This window comes from Pelophylax lessonae, assembly GCF_965119305.1.
Source record: "Pelophylax lessonae genome assembly, chromosome: 7".
Classification (NCBI taxonomy): Eukaryota; Metazoa; Chordata; class Amphibia; order Anura; family Ranidae; genus Pelophylax; species Pelophylax lessonae.
The window spans coordinates 43,934,148-43,953,517 of record NC_138774.1 but is presented as its reverse complement, the minus strand read 5'-3'; the positions used below and the strand labels follow the sequence as shown (position 1 = coordinate 43,953,517).

General features: G+C 47.3%; 1 protein-coding gene across 1 annotated transcript in view; it reads right to left on the bottom strand.

The window, feature by feature from the left end:
* The window catches only part of LOC309559988 (uncharacterized protein), a 42,296-nt gene extending 23,466 nt beyond the window's left edge, over positions 1 to 18,830 (bottom strand). The window contains exon 1 of the mRNA XM_082263470.1: positions 18,781 to 18,830. The gene's annotated coding sequence lies outside the window, so the exon portion shown is untranslated. The remainder of the gene's footprint in view (positions 1 to 18,780) is intronic.
* Positions 18,831 to 19,370: the final 540 nt, after the last annotated feature.

Here is a 19,370-nt window from a genome sequence, read left to right as displayed (position 1 = left end):
ATCTCTCCTTTGTTAGTGTATTTTCAGTGCGGCCCAAGACAATTCCTCTTCTTCCGATGTGGAACAGGAGAGTCAAAAGTTTGGACACCCCTGGTTTGGAGCTACTGGAAGAACTGGGATCATGTATCCAATATATAAAGGTCATCTCGCCATCTCTCTGTCCATTGAGTAAAATGGGAATCTGGCAACATGCCCTATGGAGCGGTAGAGGAGAGGAAGTTGCAACATTTGTGATCAGGCCGTAACCACAAACTAACCTGTGCTCTACTTTTTTGTGCTTTTCCCATGTAAAGTGCTATACACAGAGGATATTCCTGTCTATGCCACACAGTATAAAATACAGTACATGAAAGCGTATATTACACCTGATCCCATTACAGAGGGGCAGTGATATACTAAGGGCTTGGTATTTTTTGATCATGTGTACGGGCCTTAAAGCGGAGCTCTACTGGCTTTTGTATTATTAAGTCAGCAGCTACAAAAAGTGTAGCTGCTGACTTAGAAAACACACGCTCACTTGTTCCACGGTCCCGCGATGCGACTGGGGGGTACCTCGGTTCTCTCTGTCTTCTCCCCGCGGCGCCGGCATTTCTAGTGCGGGCACCCGGCTGTTACAGTTTGCGGCTTCAAAAGCCGTCTGCGCACATCGCGCTGCATGTCGTGACTGGCCAGGCACTCTTCTGGGACCTGTGATGTGTCCCAGAAGATTGCAGGGAGGGAGGGGGAGAGGAGAACTACGGCCCGAGCCACTTAAGCAACCCAAACAGAAGTGGGAGCAGGTACCTGTCAAATCTAGATATCCGCTCCCCCACCCAAAAAAAATGACACGCCAAATGTGGCATTTTAGGGGGTTAGGACCACTTGAAGCGGAAGTTCCACTTTTGAGTGGAACTCCGCTTTAAGTATAACATTTATCTGTCCACAACGGAAATGTGTACTGAATGTTGACATCACACAATGATGGGAAGTACCAGTGATAGGGGTAGAAAAGTATTTGATCCCCTGCTAATTTTGTACGTTTGCCTACTGACAAAGAAATGACCAGTCTATCATTTTAATGGTAGGTTTATTGCAACAGTGAGAGACAGAACAACAACAACAAAAATCCAGAAAAAAGCATTTAAAAAAAGTTATGAATTGATTTTTTAATGAATGAAATAAGTATTTGACCCCTTAGCAAAACATGACTTAGTACTTGGTGGCAAAACCCTTGGTGGCAATCACAGAGGTCAGACATCTGCACACATCTCAGGAGGGATTTTGTGCCACTCCTCTTTGCAGATCCTCTCAAAGTCATTAAGGTTTCGAGGCTGATGTTTGGTAGCTCAAACCTTCAGCTCCCTCCACATATTTTCTATGGGATTAAGGTCTGTTAACTGGCTAAGCTACTCCCGGACCTTAATGTGCTTCTTATCCTTTGTTGCCTTGGCCATGTGTTTTGGGTCATTTCCATGCTGGAATACCAATTCAAGACCCATTTTTAATGCCCTGGCTGAGGGAAGGAGGTTCTCACCCAAGATTTGATGGTACATGGCCCCGTCCATCGTCTCTTATGCGGTGAAGTTGTCCTGTCCCCTTAGCAGAAAAAAAATCTCCAAAGCATAATGTTTTTACCTCCATGTTTGATTGTGGGGATGGTGTTCTTGGGGTCATTGGCAGCATTCCTCCAAACATAGCAAATTTAGTTGATGCTAAGGAGCTTGATTTTGGTCTTATCTGACAACACTTTCACCCAGTTCTCCTCTGAATCATTCAGATGTTTTTTAGCAAACTTCAGACGGGCCTGTACATGTTTTTTCTTCAGCAGGGGTACCTTGCGAGCGCTGCAGGATTTGAGTTTTTCACGGCATAGTGTGTCACCAATTGTTTTCTTGGTGACTTTGGTCCCAGCTGCCTTGAGCTCATTGACAAGATTTACCTGTGTAGTTCTGGGCTGATTCCTCACTGTTCTCATGATCATTGAAACTCCACAAGGTGAGATCTTGCATGGAGCGCCAGATCGAGGGAGATTGACATTTTTTTTTGTGTTTTTTTCTATTTGTGAACAACCACACCCACTTTTGCCCCCTTTACTAAGCTGCTTGGTGATAGTCTTGTAGCCCACACCAGCCTTGTGTAGGTCTGCAATCTTGTCCCTGACATCCTTGGACAGCTCTCCTGTCTTGGCGATGGTGGCGACATTGGAATTTGATTGATTGCTTCTGTGGACAGGGGTCTTTTATACAGGTAACAAACTGAGATTAGGAGCACTCCCTTTAAGAGAGTGCTCCTAATCTCAGCATGGTACCTATATAGAAGACACCTGGGAGCCAGAAATCTTGCTAATTGATAGGGGATCAAATACTTATTTCACTCATTAAAATGCAAATCAATTTATAACTTTTTTGAAATGGTTTTTTTTAGATTTTTTTGTTGTTATTCTGTCTCTCACGGTTAAAATTAACCTACCATTAAAAAATTATAGACTGATCATTTGTCGGTGGGCAAACGCACAAAATCAGCAGGGGATCAAATACTTTTTTTTTTCCCCCTCACTGTATTGTATCTGAACATACCATAAAATGTATAGCTAATTCAGTGTGCATGTTTACATCACACAATGATGGGAGGTACCTGTGATACATTGTTGCATTCTACCACTGGTTATATACAGATTGGAATCTTGAGCCTCAATTCACACTGTGAATCACACCGGATTCGCACCACATTCCTGTGCAATTCACATCCGATTTAGTGCAGTGTGATCCCACCAATGAAGTGCAGGCATCTTTTCTGGAGCCGCATGGCAACCGGATTGCATTGTCGTTTTTTACCATGTGATCTGGTGCAGGCAAACACTGTTTGCGATGCGTTTGGGGTTTGGTTAGCTTTGTATTAACACCCGCAGCAGAAGACAGACACAGTGCAACTGCAATGCAGTGCAGAAAATGTGCAGGGATTGCAGTTCATCCCACACTGCATATGTGTGAACCTGGGCTTAGATCAGACTCCAGACATAATATTCTGTATACAATGTATCCATTTACACCATTCCAATATATGAAAATCAGACTGGGCACTACACATGGTTCTATCACACGACGGTGAGTCCCAATGATTCAATGTAATCTGCTACTGTTATTTATATACATTGGATTTTACCCTCCATCCAGTGTATTCTTAATACAATGCAGGGCCGAAATTAGGGAGGGGGTGGCATTGAGAGGGGCCCCAGGGCTGGTACAGATCTTCATGCGTTAGCTGAAAGCCCTCTTCTCCTCTCTCTCTCCTGCCAGCATTCAGCTGCTGCAGGAGATAAATCCAGGGATTGGTACCAGTATGCCGCCCCAGCTGTCACTCCTGTCTATACCCCTTCTTCAGCTTTCTGACCCTGTACTCCACTGGTTCCCCTGCCCCCCTCCTCTTCCCTTGCTTTGCTAGCTGTGCAGAAGGCAGGCTGTATAAAAAAGGTATAATCCTCAGCATGATCGGTAAGACAGCCACCAATTAGTTGCAACACAACTCTTATTGGCACTTGTTCTCCTGCTCTTCACTTCCTCGCTCTCCATCCTGAATAGATTTCACACAGCTGCTGACAGGGTGGAGAGTGAGGAAGGGAAGCAAATTTGTGTGTACAGGAGAACAAGTGCAGAGGAATGTCATGTTGCAACTATTTTGTGGTTGGCTTATCGATCATGCTGAAATCCTCCATGCTGAGGATATTGCCTTTATTCAGCCCGCCTGCTTATTGCACAGCTACCTGGTGGGAGGATAAAAGGGAAGTGGTGGTGGTGGGGGGACGGGGGCGCGAGGAGTAAGGGAGCAGGACAGCTGACTACACAGCTATTGCCTGTCTAGTTGAGCTTCTCCTTATCCTGCCTTTTGCATCAGCTGTTACACACGGTAAACAGCGCACCCCCAAGCCTTGCACCCTGAACACAGCGCACCCCCAAGCCCTGCACCCTGTACGCAGCGCAGCCCCAAACCCTTCACCCTGTACGCAGCGCACCCCCAAGCCCTGCACCCTGTACGCAGCGCACCCCCAAGCCCTGCACCCTGTACGCAGCGCAGCCCCAAACCTTTCACCCTATACGCAGCGCACCCCCAAGCCTTTCACCCTGTATGTAGCGCACCCCTCCAAGCCCTTCACCCTGTACGCAGCGCACCCCCAAGCCCTGCACCCAGTACGCAGCGCACAACCAAGCCCTGCACCCAGTACGCAGCGCACCCCCAAGACCTGCACCCTAAATGCAGCGCACCCCAAGCCCTGCACCCAGCGCACCCCCAAGCCCTGCACCCAGTACGCAGTGCACCCCCAAGCCCTTCACCCTGTACGCAGCGCACCCCCAAGCCCTTCACCCTGTACGCAGCGCACCCCCAGGCCCTGCACCCTGTATGTGAAGAGGCCGGTAAATGACATTTTCCTTCCTTTTGTGAATGAACACAGCGTTCACTATGCTTCAGCTTGTGAATGAACAGGAAGCCGCTCAGCACAGAGCACTTTCTATTCATTCACTGTCCAATGCAGCTGAGGCTGTAGAGAAAGGGAATCTCTGTCCTCAGCCCCTTTCTCTTTCTCATAAATCAGATTTCAGGGGCCTTTTTAGAACTTTGAAACCTTTGCCCTGGGGACTGAATGAACTTGTTTTCGTACTGGAGGGAGGGATGATGGGGGGGGGGGGGGGGGGGGAGTCCCAGCGATACAGTGTACCTTTCTATACATTGGATCTCACCCTCCATCCAGTGTATTCTGTATACAATGCAGGGCCGAAACTAAGGGGGGCACATGTGCTCTGGGCGTGGCATTAAGAGCGGCGCCACGAATGGTACCGATCCTCCTGCAACAGCTGAAAGCCCTCTTCTCCTCCTCTCCCTCCCCCATTGTATATACAGATCATACAATTTACATGGTTTTATCATAGAATGATGGAAAGGGATACAATGTAACATTCTACTATTACTTCTATATATTGGATCTCACCCTTCATCCGTAGTACTGTGTATACAATGTATCTGTCCTTACCATACAATGTATATATCAGTGTTTCTCAACTCCGGTCCTCGGGGCCCACTAACAGGCCAGATTTTAGGTATTACCTTGGGGAGATGCAGACTAGAATACTGCAATCACTGAGCAGCAAATGATATCACCTGGGATGTATTTCAGTTTTCTTGCAAATCTGGCCTGTTAGTGGGCCCTGAGGACCAGGGTTGAGAAACACTGGTATATATTATACAGTGTACATGGTTCTATCATAATGATGGGAAGAGATCCGGACACACACACAGTGTAGGAGGCTGGTAAAGTTCTACAACACAGTCAGACCCCTCCCCCAGTGTGTATACAATGTATGGACACTCCATGTTTACATGGCCCCCGGTGGGGAAGTTCCATTCATACACACACTCTCCTCCCTACCGCCCCATACACCCAGCACACGACACCCCCCCCCCCCACACACACACACACCCTACTCCCGGTACTATGCTTCAGTTTGTGAATGAACAGGAAGCCGCTCAGCAGAGCACTTCCCATTCATTCACTGTCCTGTGCAGCTGAGGCTGTAGAGGAAGGGACTGGGGAATCTCTGTCCTCAGTCTCATAAATCAGATTTCAGGAGCCCGTTAAGGCATTTTGAAACCTTTGCCCTGGGCACTGAATTAACTTGTTTTAGTGCTGGGGGGGGGGGGCAAACAGTCTTTTATATGCCGATATAATATTATAGGAGTTGTTTATATTGTACAATACCTGAAGATGAGTTTGGGCACTGCACATGATTCTATCATACAATGATGGGGAGTCCCAGCGATACAATGTAACATTCTATTATGATTTCTATACATTGGGTCTCACCCTCCATCTATAGTACTGTGTATACAATGTATCTGTATATATCATACAGAGTACATGGTTCTATCACACAATGATGGGGGGAGTGCCAGCAATACATTGTGACATTCTATTATTTCTATATATTGGATCTCACCCTCCATCCAGTGTATTCTGTATACAATGTATCTGTTTATACCATACAATATATATATTACAGTGTACATGGTTCTATCAACCAATGATGGGGATGAGCTTAGCAATACAATGTAACATTCTACTATGATTACTATATATTGGATGTCACCCCTCCATCCATAGTTCTCTGTATATAATGCATCTGTTTATACCATACAATGTATAGATCAGGGATCCCAAAACTACGGCCCTCCAGCTGTTGCGGAACTACACATCCCACGAGGGCATTGTAAAACTCTGACATTCACAGACATGACTAGGCATGATGGGAATTGTAGTTCTTGAACAGCTGGAGGGCCGTAGTTTGAAGACCCCTGGTATAGATCATACAGTGCACATGGTTTTATTATAGAATGATGGGAAGAGATACAATGTAACATTATACATTGGATCTCACCCTCCATCCATAGTACTGTGTATACAATGTATCTGTCTATACCATACAATGTACAGTGTACCTGGTTCTATCACACAATGATGGAGGTGTCCTAGCGATACAATGTTACATTCTACCATTATTTCTATATACTGGATCTCTCCCTCCATCTGTAGTATTCTGTATACAATGTATCGATCGTACAGTGCACATGGTTCTATCACACAATGATGGAGGTGTCCTATCATATACTGGATCTCTCCCTCCATCTGTAGTATTCTGTATACAATGTATCGATTGTACAGTGCCATGGTTCTATCACACAATGATGGAGGTGTCCTATCTAGTGTTGAGCGAACACGGACTGTATTATTCGTGTTCGTACCGAATAATTGGATTTTTTTCACCCGAACACGGACACTTTACTGTATGTTCGGGTAAAAATCCGTGTTCGGTCGTTTTATTTCCGGGTTTTGCATGCTTTGGCGCTCTTTTCATGGCGGGCTTTCAACAGCCAATCAACAATCGTTTAACTGGTGTGCCTTAAGCCATCCCAGCCATGCCTGCAAATGTCTTAGTAGCTGTGATTGGCCGTCTGAAGCATGTGACCAAGTCTTTATAAGTTCGAGGCAGCCGCCGCAGCAGCGTCATTCTGCTGCTTAGCTAAGGGACAGAGCACACATCAATGTGCTGGCTGCTGATTAGGGAAAGATAGGCAGGAAAAAACCATTTGTGTCCGGATAGAATTGAGGGACAGGTCGGAGTGTTTAGGCAGGGCGAGTTGTAGGCATTTTAGGGATAGAGTCTGCTGAATTATAGGGTCAGTGTCTTCTACAAACTACAATCGATATTGCTGTGTGGGGGGTGGGGTGAATCTGCACTCAATCCTGATCTACGATCTCTTCTCAATCCTGTTAGGGACAGAGTCTGCTGAATTTTAGGGAAACTGTGTTCTACAAACTACAATCGATATTGCTGTGTGGTGTGGGATTGGAGATAGGCAGGTGTCAGTGATCCACATCCATTTTTCTGTCTGTGAGCTGCAGTGAACACAATCTTTTTGGGCTGCAGTGAACACAATCTTTTTGGGCTGCAGTGAACACAATCTTTTTGGGCTGCAGTGAACACAATCTTTTTGGGGTGCAGTGAACAAAATCTTTTTGGGGTGCAGTGAACACAATCCTTTTTGGTGTGCAGTGAACACAATCTTTGTGGGGTGCAGTGAACACAATCTTTTTGGGGTGGAGTGAACAAAATCATTTTTGGGGTGCAGTGAACAACATCCTTTTTGGGGTGCAGTGAACAACATCCTTTTTGGGGTGCAGTGAACACAATCTTTTTGGGGTGCAGTGAACAAAATCCTTTGTGGGGTGCAGTGAACAGAATCTTTGTGGGGTGCAGTGAACACAATCTTTGGGGGGGTACAGTGAACACAATCTTTTTGGGGTGCAGTGAACACAATCTTTGTGGGGTACAGTGAACAGAATCTTTGTGGGGTGCAGTGAACACAATCTTTGGGGGGTACAGTGAACACAATCTTTTTGGGGTGCAGTGAACACAATCTTTGGGGGGTACAGTGAACACAATCTTTTTGGGGTGCAGTGAACACAATCTTTGTGGGGTGCAGTTAACACAATCTTTGGGGGGGTACAGTGAACACAATCTTTTTGGGGTGCAGTGAACAACATCCTTTTAGGGTGCAGTGAACACAATCTTTGTGGGGTGCAGTGAACAACATCCTTTTAGGGTGCAGTGAACAGAATCTTTGTGGGGTGCAGTGAACACAATCTTTGGGGGGTACAGTGAACACAATCTTTGGGGGGTACAGTGAACACAATCTTTGTGAGGTGCAGTGAACACAATCTTTGTGGGGTGCAGTGAACACAATCATTGTGGGGTGCAGTGAACTCAATCTTTGTGGGGTACAGTGAACACAATCTCATACTTCTGAAGATTTGAGGGTGCTGCCTGTTCCATACTCCCCCTACTCCTAGCCTTTTAGGGGTACAAACAATAGTAATTGGGGCCTAGTGTGGTTGTGTACGTGTGATATACATACACTTTTTTTGGATCATATTTTCTATTCCGCTATTTAATCAAAAACCTTTGGGGATCAGTTAAATTGGGGGATAGTCTGTGTTGGTACGTGTGAGAGAGATCCACCTTTCCAAGTTGTTGGGGTTCATCTCATACTTCTGAAGGTTTGAGGGTGCTGCCTGTTCCATACCCCCCCTACTCCTCATCTAGCCTTTTAGGGGTACAAACAATAGTAATTGGGGCCTAGTGTGGTTGTGTACGTGTGATATACATACACTTTTTTTGGATCATATTTTCTATTCCGCTATTTAATCAAAAAGCTGGGTTATACTTACTGATAACTCCTTTTCTAATAGTCTTCCAGGACAGCCCATGAGACGTTAGGCTCCTCCCCCAGGGACAGGAAACACATTCCAAAATTAAAATAAAAGGCGGTCCCTTAGTCCTCACCTTCAGTATTTCATGAGAACCACAGGACACCCTGTAAAACATATACATAGATATATAGACACATATCATACATTATACATAATACCAGATAGTTCGGGTGGGAATCCGGCTGTCCTGGAAGACTATTAGAAAAGGAGTTATCAGTAAGTATAACCCAGCTTTTCTCAAAGTCGTCTTCCAGGACAGCCCATGAGACGATGAGCAAGCACTTACCAGTCTAGGGAGGGACAACTGCCTGGAGCACCTTTCGACCAAACGCCTGTTCCTGAGAAGAGAGGAGGTCCAGGCGATAATGTCTAACAAAGGTCGAAAAGTTAGACCAGGTAGCTGCCTTACAGATTTGGTCTGGTGAGGCACCGGCCCTTTCAGCCCAAGACGTGGACAATGCTCTAGTAGAGTGTGCAGTAATGAAAGGTGGAGCCACCTTTTTCACTATATAGGCTTCTGTGATAGCCTGTTTGATCCATCTAGCTAAGGTTGCTTTAGAAGCTTTTTCCCCTTTATGGGAGCCGGAAAATTGTAAAAACAAAGTATCAGTCTTCCTGAAGGTTTTAGTCACCTCCAGGTATCTCAAGAGGGATCTTCTGACATCCAAACAGCTAAATTCTCTCTCTTTATTGTTGTTTGGGAAATTGCAAAAGGAAGGAAGGACTATGTCCTGAGTCCTATGAAAAGAAGAGACCCTTTTTGGCAAAAATCCTGGATCTGTTTTTAGCACAATCCTGTCATCAAAAATCATAAGAAAAGGTTCTCTGATTGAGAGAGCCTGTAATTCGCTAACTCTTCTAGCTGAAGTTATAGCTACTAAAAATAAGGTTTTTAGGGTGAGCATTTTTACTGATAGGTCTACCAAGGGTTCAAACGGACTGGTAACCAAGGCCTGGAGTACCAGGGATAGATTCCAAGCTGGACACGTTTTAAGCACGGTTGGCTTTGTCCGGGCAATTGCTCTGAAAAAGGCATTCACATTTGGGTCTTCTCTAAGGGAAAACTGAAGAAAGACACTAAGGGCGGCAGCCTGTACCTTTAAAGTCCCTAAGGAGAGACCTTTGTCTATGCCTTCCTGAAAAAAATCCAAGATAGTTGGTATATCTGGGGAATGTCTCTGATTCTCCAACATCCAAAAATGAAATTTCTTCCAGATTTTAGCATACATTTTTCTAGTGACCGGCTTTCGACAGCTGGTCAATGTTTTGATGACTCTGTCTGAGAACCCCTGAGAGCCTAGTATTTGTTCCTCAGATACCAGGCCGTCAGGTTTAGGGTCCTGAGAAATGGATGGACCACCGGACCTTGTGTTAAGAGATCTGGTCTCCAAGGTAAGGTCATTGGAGGTTGCGCTGCCAACGCCTGAAGGCGTGCAAACCATGGCCTTTTGGGCCAGTATGGGGTTATCAGTATCATCTCTGTGTCTTCTAGGATGAATTTCTGAAGAACCTGTGGGATCAATCTGATCGGAGGAAATGCGTAACAGAGTCTGACTTTCCAGGGGTGGGCGAAAGCGTCTATGCCTAACGCCTGATCCCCTTGAGTTATGGAAAAGAATTTTTCTGTTTTCCTGTTTGCCTGGGAGGCAAATAGATCCACTACCGGTAGGCCCCATGAGGTTGTGATTTTGAGAAACACCTCTGGGTTGAGGGACCAATTGTCCTGGTTCATCTGGTGGCGGCTGAGATGGTCTGCCAGATAATTCTGCGTCCCTTTTAGGTGAATGGCCGAAATGGATGTTAGGTTCCGCTCGGCCCAGACAAAGATTTTCTGTGCAATGGTTTGTAGGCCCAGACTTCGAGTACCTCCCTGCTTGTTCAGGTACGCTACCGTTGCTATATTGTCTGACCTGATCTGTAGATGGCTCCCTTCTACCTCTACCTGAAAAAAACTCCAAGGCCTTTTGGACCGCCATAAGTTCTTTTTGGTTTGATGAAGACTTCCTTTGTGCTGGGGACCATGTACCCTGCGCCCATCTGTCCTGCAGATATGCTCCCCATCCGGAAGCGCTTGCATCCGTGGTAATCCTCTGTGATACCTGGATGGTCCAGTTTAGCCCTCTTGATAGGTGAAGAGAGGATCTCCACCACCAAAGAGTCCTTTTTATCTTGGTGGGAATCCTTACTTTTTGTTGCAAGGAACTTGACTGCCCATCCCAATTCTGTAGAAAGAATTTTTGGAGTGGACGTTGTTGGAACCTTGCCCAGGGGACTGCTGGGAAACAGGAGGTCATCAAGCCTATCACTCTTGTGACATCCCTCAGAGAGACCCATAAGTTGGTCTGTAAAGAGGCAACCATCAGGTTCATTTTCTCCATCTTGCACTGAGGGAGGAAGATCATCTGATCCCGTGAGGAGATTTCGTAACCCAGGTAGGTCACTCTTTGTGAGGGTACCAGGCAAGACTTTTGTCTGTTGATTATCCAGCCTAGGGAAGTTAAGAATTCCTGAACTATGAGGAGGTCGGCTTCCAGTTTCTGGTATGATTCTGCCACTACCAAGATGTCGTCCAGGTAGGGGGTGATCATGATAGCTTTTAGCCTTAGAGGGGCTAGTGCTTCCCCTAGGACTTTGGTAAAAATCCGTGGGGCTGAGGACAGCCCGAAGGGCAGTGCCCTGAACTGGAAGTGCTTGACTTCCGGTCCTATCTTTACTGCTAGCCTCAGGAATTTCTGATAGGATGTGTGTATGGGGATGTGAAAATACGCATCTTTCAAATCTAGGGTTGCCATGAAACACCCTGGGAACAGTAGGTTCCCTATGGAGTATATTGATTCCATGCGAAAGCGTTTGTATGCTATTGAAAGGTTCAGATTGCGTAAGTTCAGGATCAGTCGATGACTTCCTGAGGGTTTTTGAATCACAAAGATGTGAGAATAAAACCCTGTTCCTTGTTCTTCTCTGGGGACTGGGATAATTACTTTTTGATCTAATAGGTCCCCTAACTGAAGACTCAAGGCGGAGGCCTTGACTGGATCCCTGGGAAGATTTGTGATCAGGATCCTTTCTGGAGGTTGAAGACAGAACTCCAGCCTGTGTCCTTGGCCTACTAGGTCCAGAATAAAAGGGCTGGAAGTAATCTTCTTCCACAGTGGGAGGAAGGCCCCTAATCTTCCTCCCACTCTGAGAAGGGAGTCATTGGGGCTGGTTGGGGCGTTTAGGAGGGTTAAACAGGATGTTACCCCTCCCCTTTCCTTTATGCCCCGTCCAATGTTTTTTGAAATTTTGCTGAGTTTCAAAAGACTTCTGCTGTTTGCCCCTGCCACGAAAATTCCTCTGAGCATAGGGGAATTTTTTTCTTATCTGGGAATCCCTTCTTTTTATCCGCTGTACGCTCCAGGGCTTCTGTTAGGCCTGGGCCAAAAAGGTGGTCGACTGTGAAGGGAAGACCACAAAGGCGAGATTTAGAAGTAATATCTCCCGACCATGTCTTGAGCCATAGGCTTCTTCTGGCCGTATTAGCTAAAGCTGAGGTCCTTGCTGCCATTCTTACAGCTTCAGCTGAAGAATCCGCCAGGAATCCTATTGCCTGGAATAAGAGTGGAAAGGATTTATTAATCTGTTCCCTCGATGTTCCTGCAGTCAAGTGTGTTTGGATTTGAGATAGCCACAGCTCCAGGTGTCTGGCTATGCAGGTGGATGCCAGGGCTGGCTTTAAGCTCATAATGGAGGCTTCCCAGACCCTACGTAAAGAGATATCTGTTCTCTTATCCATAGGGTCTTTTAGTGCTCCTGAATCCTCAAATGCCAAGTCAGTTCCTTTGGAGATTCTGGCAAGAGAGGCATCCAGCTTAGGGATTTTGTTCCAGGGCTGTTCCACACTTTCGTCAAATGGATACCTTCTTTTTAAGTTTCTTGGAAAAAAAAAGGCTTTTTATCAGGAGAATTCCATTCCTGTTTAATCACATCCAATAGTGAGCTATGCACAGGGAACACTCTAGCATGCTTTTTATGACTAGCGTACATTAAGTCATGCTTAGAGAGATGCACTTCTTCCTCCTCAATCTCTAGAGTGGTATAAACCGCTTTGAGTAGATCATCTACATCCTCCAGGCTCAGTTTAAAGTTGGAGCTATCATGGGAAACATTGCTTTTTGGTTCCTCTCCTGATCCTGATCCCTCTGCAGAAGAGTGGGAAGAAGAAACTTCCTCCTCCAAAACCAATGGGTCAATTAGGGATGGTGGAGCCTGAGCTGGGGTGGAAGGCTGGGCTGGTGCCTGCATCTTTTCAATGAGAGTCCTGAATGAACTAAATGTACTTTTTAGCTCATCTCTCACTGAGGACAGCATTTTCTGGGTAGAGACTGCAGAATCGTCTCTGACCAGTTTAGCTATGCATGCCCGGCACACTGCTTTGTTCCAAGAGGAACTCAATTTTTTTTTTTTTTTCTCCGCATACAGCACATTTCTTTTTGGGGGGCTGAGGTGGGTTATTGTCCTGAGCCTTGGCCTGGAAGATAAAAGACAAGGGAATTTAATTAGAGATACTTGTCCTCCTCCCACCTCCCATTTTTCCCCCTCCACCTTGTGGATAGAAAAGAGGGAGCGGTGCTGCTTAACCCCTGCCCCTAACGATAGAAAAGAGAGGGGGGAAGGGGAACGGAGTTCCTAACAGGTACCTGCAAATAGGGTGTCGTTCCCCCTTGCTTACCTGAGAGGTGCCGATGCCAGAGCCGACTTCCGCCGCCTGTGCGGTTGCTGCCGTGGTGTCCATCGCTCTGTATGGTGGTCCCAGCAACTGCTGTTTCCCCTAACATCGGTCGCCCATTTGAACTCTCTGTTCGCGCCTTCGGAAACTGGAACGAGGGTTTCCGGCGCCCGCGGATGCCGTCACTGCGCCGGAAGTGACACTGTCACTTCCCGTGAGGCCAGAGTGGATACGCTGAGTTCCGCCCCCTCCGTCTTTGGCGCCAACTTCAAAATTTCTTCCGAAGTTAGCGGTTCACGGGTACACAGCACTGCTGCTCCAAGGAACCGGCCGACCAACGGAGTGAACTCCCCAACGCTCCACCAGACAGCATCCGTAGTCCTGCCGAGAGGCTAGGAGAACAGGAGACAGCGGTCAGCCCCTATTGCGGCACTAAGGGGTACCGCTATGGGCCGAGGAGATGCATCTTTCCAAGTCTTTCCATGGACAGTCCAGGAGACCGGGAGCTTCAGTTCCAGGAACATGTTACCCCCTGTCCGGAGGAAACAAAAATACTGAAGGTGAGGACTAAGGGACCGCCTTTTATTTTAATTTTGGAATGTGTTTCCTGTCCCTGGGGGAGGAGCCTAACGTCTCATGGGCTGTCCTGGAAGACGACTTTGAGAAAACCTTTGGGGATCAGTTAAATTGGGGGATAGTCTGTGTTGGTACGTGTGAGAGAGATCCACCTTTCCAAGTTGTTGGGGTTCATCTCATACTTCTGAAGGTTTGAGGGTGCTGCCTGTTCCATACCCCCCCTACTCCTCATCTAGCCTTTTAGGGGTACAAACAATAGTAATTGGGGCCTAGTGTGGTTGTGTACGTGTGATATACATACACTTTTTTTGGATCATATTTTCTATTCCGCTATTTAATCAAAAACCTTTGGGGATCAGTTAAATTGGGGGATAGTCTGTGTTGGTACGTGTGAGAGAGATCCACCTTTCCAAGTTGTTGGGGTTCATCTCATACTTCTGAAGGTTTGAGGGTGCTGCCTGTTCCATACCCCCCCTACTCCTCATCTAGCCTTTTAGGGGTACAAACAATAGTAATTGGGGCCTAGTGTGGTTGTGTACGTGTGATATACATACACTTTTTTTGGATCATATTTTCTATTCCGCTATTTAATCAAAAACCTTTGGGGATCAGTTAAATTGGGGGATAGTCTGTGTTGGTACGTGTGAGAGAGATCCACCTTTCCAAGTTGTTGGGGTTCATCTCATACTTCTGAAGGTTTGAGGGTGCTGCCTGTTCCATACTCCCCCCTACTCCTCATCTAGCCTTTTAGGGGTACAAACAATAGTAATTGGGGCCCAGTGTGGTTGTGTACGTGTGATATACATACACTTTTTTTGGATCATATTTTCTATTCCGCTATTTAATCAAAAACCTTTGGGGATCAGTTAAATTGGGGGATAGTCTGTGTTGGTACGTGTGAGAGAGATCCACCTTTCCAAGTTGTTGGGGTTCATCTCATACTTCTGAAGGTTTGAGGGTGCTGCCTGTTCCATACCCCCCCTACTCCTCATCTAGCCTTTTAGGGGTACAAACAATAGTAATTGGGGCCTAGTGTGGTTGTGTACGTGTGATATACATACACTTTTTTTGGATCATATTTTCTATTCCGCTATTTAATCAAAAACCTTTGGGGATCAGTTAAATTGGGGGATAGTCTGTGTTGGTACGTGTGAGAGAGATCCACCTTTCCAAGTTGTTGGGGTTCATCTCATACTTCTGAAGGTTTGAGGGTGCTGCCTGTTCCATACCCCCCCTACTCCTCATCTAGCCTTTTAGGGGTACAAACAATAGTAATTGGGGCCCAGTGTGGTTGTGTACGTGTGATATACATACACTTTTTTTGGATCATATTTTCTATTCCGCTATTTAATTTAACTGGGCCTCCATGCGAGACCTGTGTGCCTTGTTGCGCTGTTTTGAGTACTCCACCAACATGGCCAGTGGCAATGACGCCGTTCTCAGCTTAACTATCCCACTTCTATGCCTCCTTGAAAAAACAATTCGGGCGATGATGGAAGAGGATGTGGCACAGGATGAGGAGGAGGAGGAGGATGAAGAGGTAACATTTCCAAGGCTTTCAGGGCAGTCATTCGCAAGGGGCTCCGAGGGTGGGTTCCTGCACACGCAAACGCCAGGGACGCAATTGTCCAGCAGGGGCACAGTTCTGGAGGATGAGGAGGATGAGGAGGAGGAGGAGATGGAACCATGTTCACAGCAGGGTGGCACCCAGGCCAGCTCATGGCCATCACTGGTGCGTGGCTGGGGGGATACAGAGGACACGGACGATACACCTCCCACAGAGGACAGCCTTTCGTTGCCTCTGGGCAGCCTGGCACACATGAGCGATTACATGCTGCAGTGTCTCCACAACGACCGCCGAGTTGCCCACATTCTAACTTGTGCTGATTACTGGGTGGCCACGCTGCTGGATCCCCGTTACAAGGACAACGTACCGTCCTTAATTCACTCACTGGAGCGCGATCGCAAGATGCGCGAGTACAAGCGCACGCTGGTAGACGCCATGCTGCTGGCATTCCCATCTGACAGCGGGGCCACAGTGGAAGCACAAGGCAGAGGAGGAGGAGGTCGCCAACGCAACCAGGGCACCGCCAGCACCTCAGAAGGCAGGGTTAGCATGGCCGAAATGTGGAAAAGCTTTGTCAGCACGCCACAACAAACAGCAGCACCAGCAGCTCAGATGGAACGTCTTAGCAGGAGGCAGCATTTTACCAACATGGTGGAGCAGTATGTGTGCACACGCCTACATGTAGTGAATGACGGGTCTGCCCCCTTCAACTTCTGGGTCTCCAAATTGGGCACATGGCCTGAGCTTGCCCTTTACGCCTTGGAGGTGCTGGCGTGCCCTGCAGCCAGTGTATTATCTGAACGGGTATTTAGCACGGCTGGGGGCGTTATAACAGACAAGCGCAGCCGCCTGTCCAGAGACAATGTGGACAAGCTCACGTTCATTAAAATGAACCAGGCATGGATCCCACGGGACTTTTCCGTACCTTATGCAGAATAGCAATGGATACCGACCTTACCCACCCATTGTTCCATTTTTGCTCTCACTCTTTTGGGGTGTACCCTCATTTAAAATTTTTGAAAAGAAGCAGTGTTGGCTACCTCGTCCTCCTCCTCAGGGCCAGATTAATGTAGGGGCTATTGGAGCTGCAGCTCCAGGCCCCTACCTTTTATATAGGCCCCGGGTTGGCCATATTCACTGTTACCGCTCTTCTGTCACTTGTAAACACAGAAGTCTGGCTTCTATGCTCGCTTCCCCAGGCAGCACCCTCAGAACCTCCCCACACAGCGTGAAGGCCGGACAAGGAGGGACAGTTGGCGATGCATGGATGTGTTTATGGGCTTCAGAGACAGCATCCCATGTTGAATTAGGCATGCATGGCTGCACCCTTCCTCCTCTGGGTGCATGGCAAGGCACGGCCCTTAAGGCCCTTCAAAATCCTCAGCACCAAGCCCATGATGCTGTTAATCCGGCCCTGGTCCTCCTCCACCGCCGCTTCCACCTACACCGCCCATAGGTGTGCGCAGCCTATTGCATTAAGGTGTGCACCCCAAAGTTGAAATACACATGCATGTGTTTGCCAGCAGGGAGAGTAATGTATCGGGGCCATGTACCTGTAGGCAAGGAGAAATAGAGCAGAGCAGGTCCCAGGGAGATCTTTCCCATCTCCTCACTGGCAATGCTATGTGCCCTAGGTGATTAGGGTGTGCCCAGGCACACCCAGCACACCCTGTGCGCACGCCTATGTCACCGCCACATCCACCACCACCTCAACCTCCCTCCTACTCCATATGGGCCTCGTCCTTCAGAGATGAAGAAGAACATTGTTTTATTTTTCTGTTTTTTTTTGTTGTTTTAAGTTATTTCCCTATCCACATTTGTTTGCAGAGCACTTGCCATGCTCTTAATTACGTTTTGCTGCCATTTGCAGCACTCTAGCCCTTTCCTTTGGTGTTTTAGAGCCATTTTAGTGCCTTAAAGTTCGGGTCCCCATTGACTTCAATGGGGTTCGGTGTCCGGGAAAAGTTCGGTAAAAGTCCGGGACACGGACCCGGACTTTTTTTTAAAGTTCGGCCGAACCCGTCGAACACGGACATCTAGGTGTCCGCTCAACCCTAGTCCTATCATATACTGGATCTCTCCCTTTATCTGTAGTATTCTGTATACAATGTATCGATTGTACAGTGCACATGGTTCTATCACACAATAATGGGAAGGGATACAATGTAACATTCTATTATTTCTATACATTGTTTCTCACCCTCCATCCATAGTATTGTGTATACAATGTATAGATCAGTGGTCTCCAAACAGATGTAGCCCTTTGCTTGCTTTTATCTGGCCCTTGGGGCACTTTTTCATTCATTAATACCAACAGTGGGGCATAATTGGGCCCAAAGACACCAACAATGGGGCACAATTCATCACAATGACACCAAAAAATGGGCCCAATGACATCCATGATGGGGAACTTTTCCCCCCAATGACATCCATGATGGGGAACTTTTCCCCCCAATGACATCCATGATGGGGAACTTTTCCCCCCAATGACACCAAGGATGGGGCACGATTCCTCCCACTGACGCTAAGGATGGGGCACAATTCCTCCCACTGACACTAAGGATGGGGCACAATTCCTCTCAATAACACCAAGGATGGGGCACAATTCCTCCCACTGACACTAAAGAAGGGGCATTGTTTATTCCCACTGATGTTGGGATCTTTATAAATTCCCAATGGGCAACGTCTGGCCCCCTACAGTCCGAGGGACAGCAAACTGGCCCCCTGTTTAGAAAGTTTGGAGACCCCTGGTATAGATCATACAGTGCACATGGCTCTATCACACCATAATGGGAAGAGATACAATGTAACATTCTACTATGATATATATACATTGTATGTCGCCCTCCATCCATAGCTCTGTGTATACAATGTATCCGGTCACACACACAGTGTAGGATGCTGGTGAAGTTCTATAGCCCCCCTCAGTGTGTATACAATGCATGGACACTCCATGTTTACATGGCCCCCGGTGGGGAAGTTCCATTCATACACACATACTCTCCTCCCTACCGCCCCATACACCCAGCACACAGGCCGTGCCCGGCTCTCCCCCCTCCCGGTATTCTGTATCTCCCGCCACACACACACGCCGTGTCCCCGCACAGGGGGTGAGGAGGGTCGCTGCCATACCTGCTGCAGGCACACGGGAGGACTCTGGGCAGGAAGAGGCCGCCGATTGGCTCATTGTTCCCGTCCGCTCTGAGGATGCCGGGAATTGTAGTTCGAGAACATGAGGAAAGGCTGAGACCAGCTCTGCGCCCGACTACCGATCCCACAAGCCCCCGCGGCAGGCCTGATCAGTCGATATGAAGCAGCCAATCAGCTCATAGGCTCGGCGTTCCTGGGATTTGAAATCCGTGGGGTATGGTAAGGTCAGCGATGTGGAAGACAGGCGGGAGGCTGGCGCTCATTTCCTCATTCACAATACGACTCCTGCCGGGGGTCTCCTCAGACCCCTCCCTGCGTCCAATCTTACACATGTAGTTTTAAATCACAAAAAAAAAAAAAAAATTAAAGAATTTTAACCCGTTTGCCGCCTTTTGTGTACATTTATCCACTTGCCTGCCTTTTTGTTTACAAGTTTAACCATTTAACCACTTCAGCTCCTTGATGACCTGGCCCTTTTTTTCGCAATACGGCACGGCGTTACTTTAAACGGACAGTCCTGCGGCACTGTACCAAAAATTAAAAAATTGTCTTTTTCCTACAAATAGAAATTT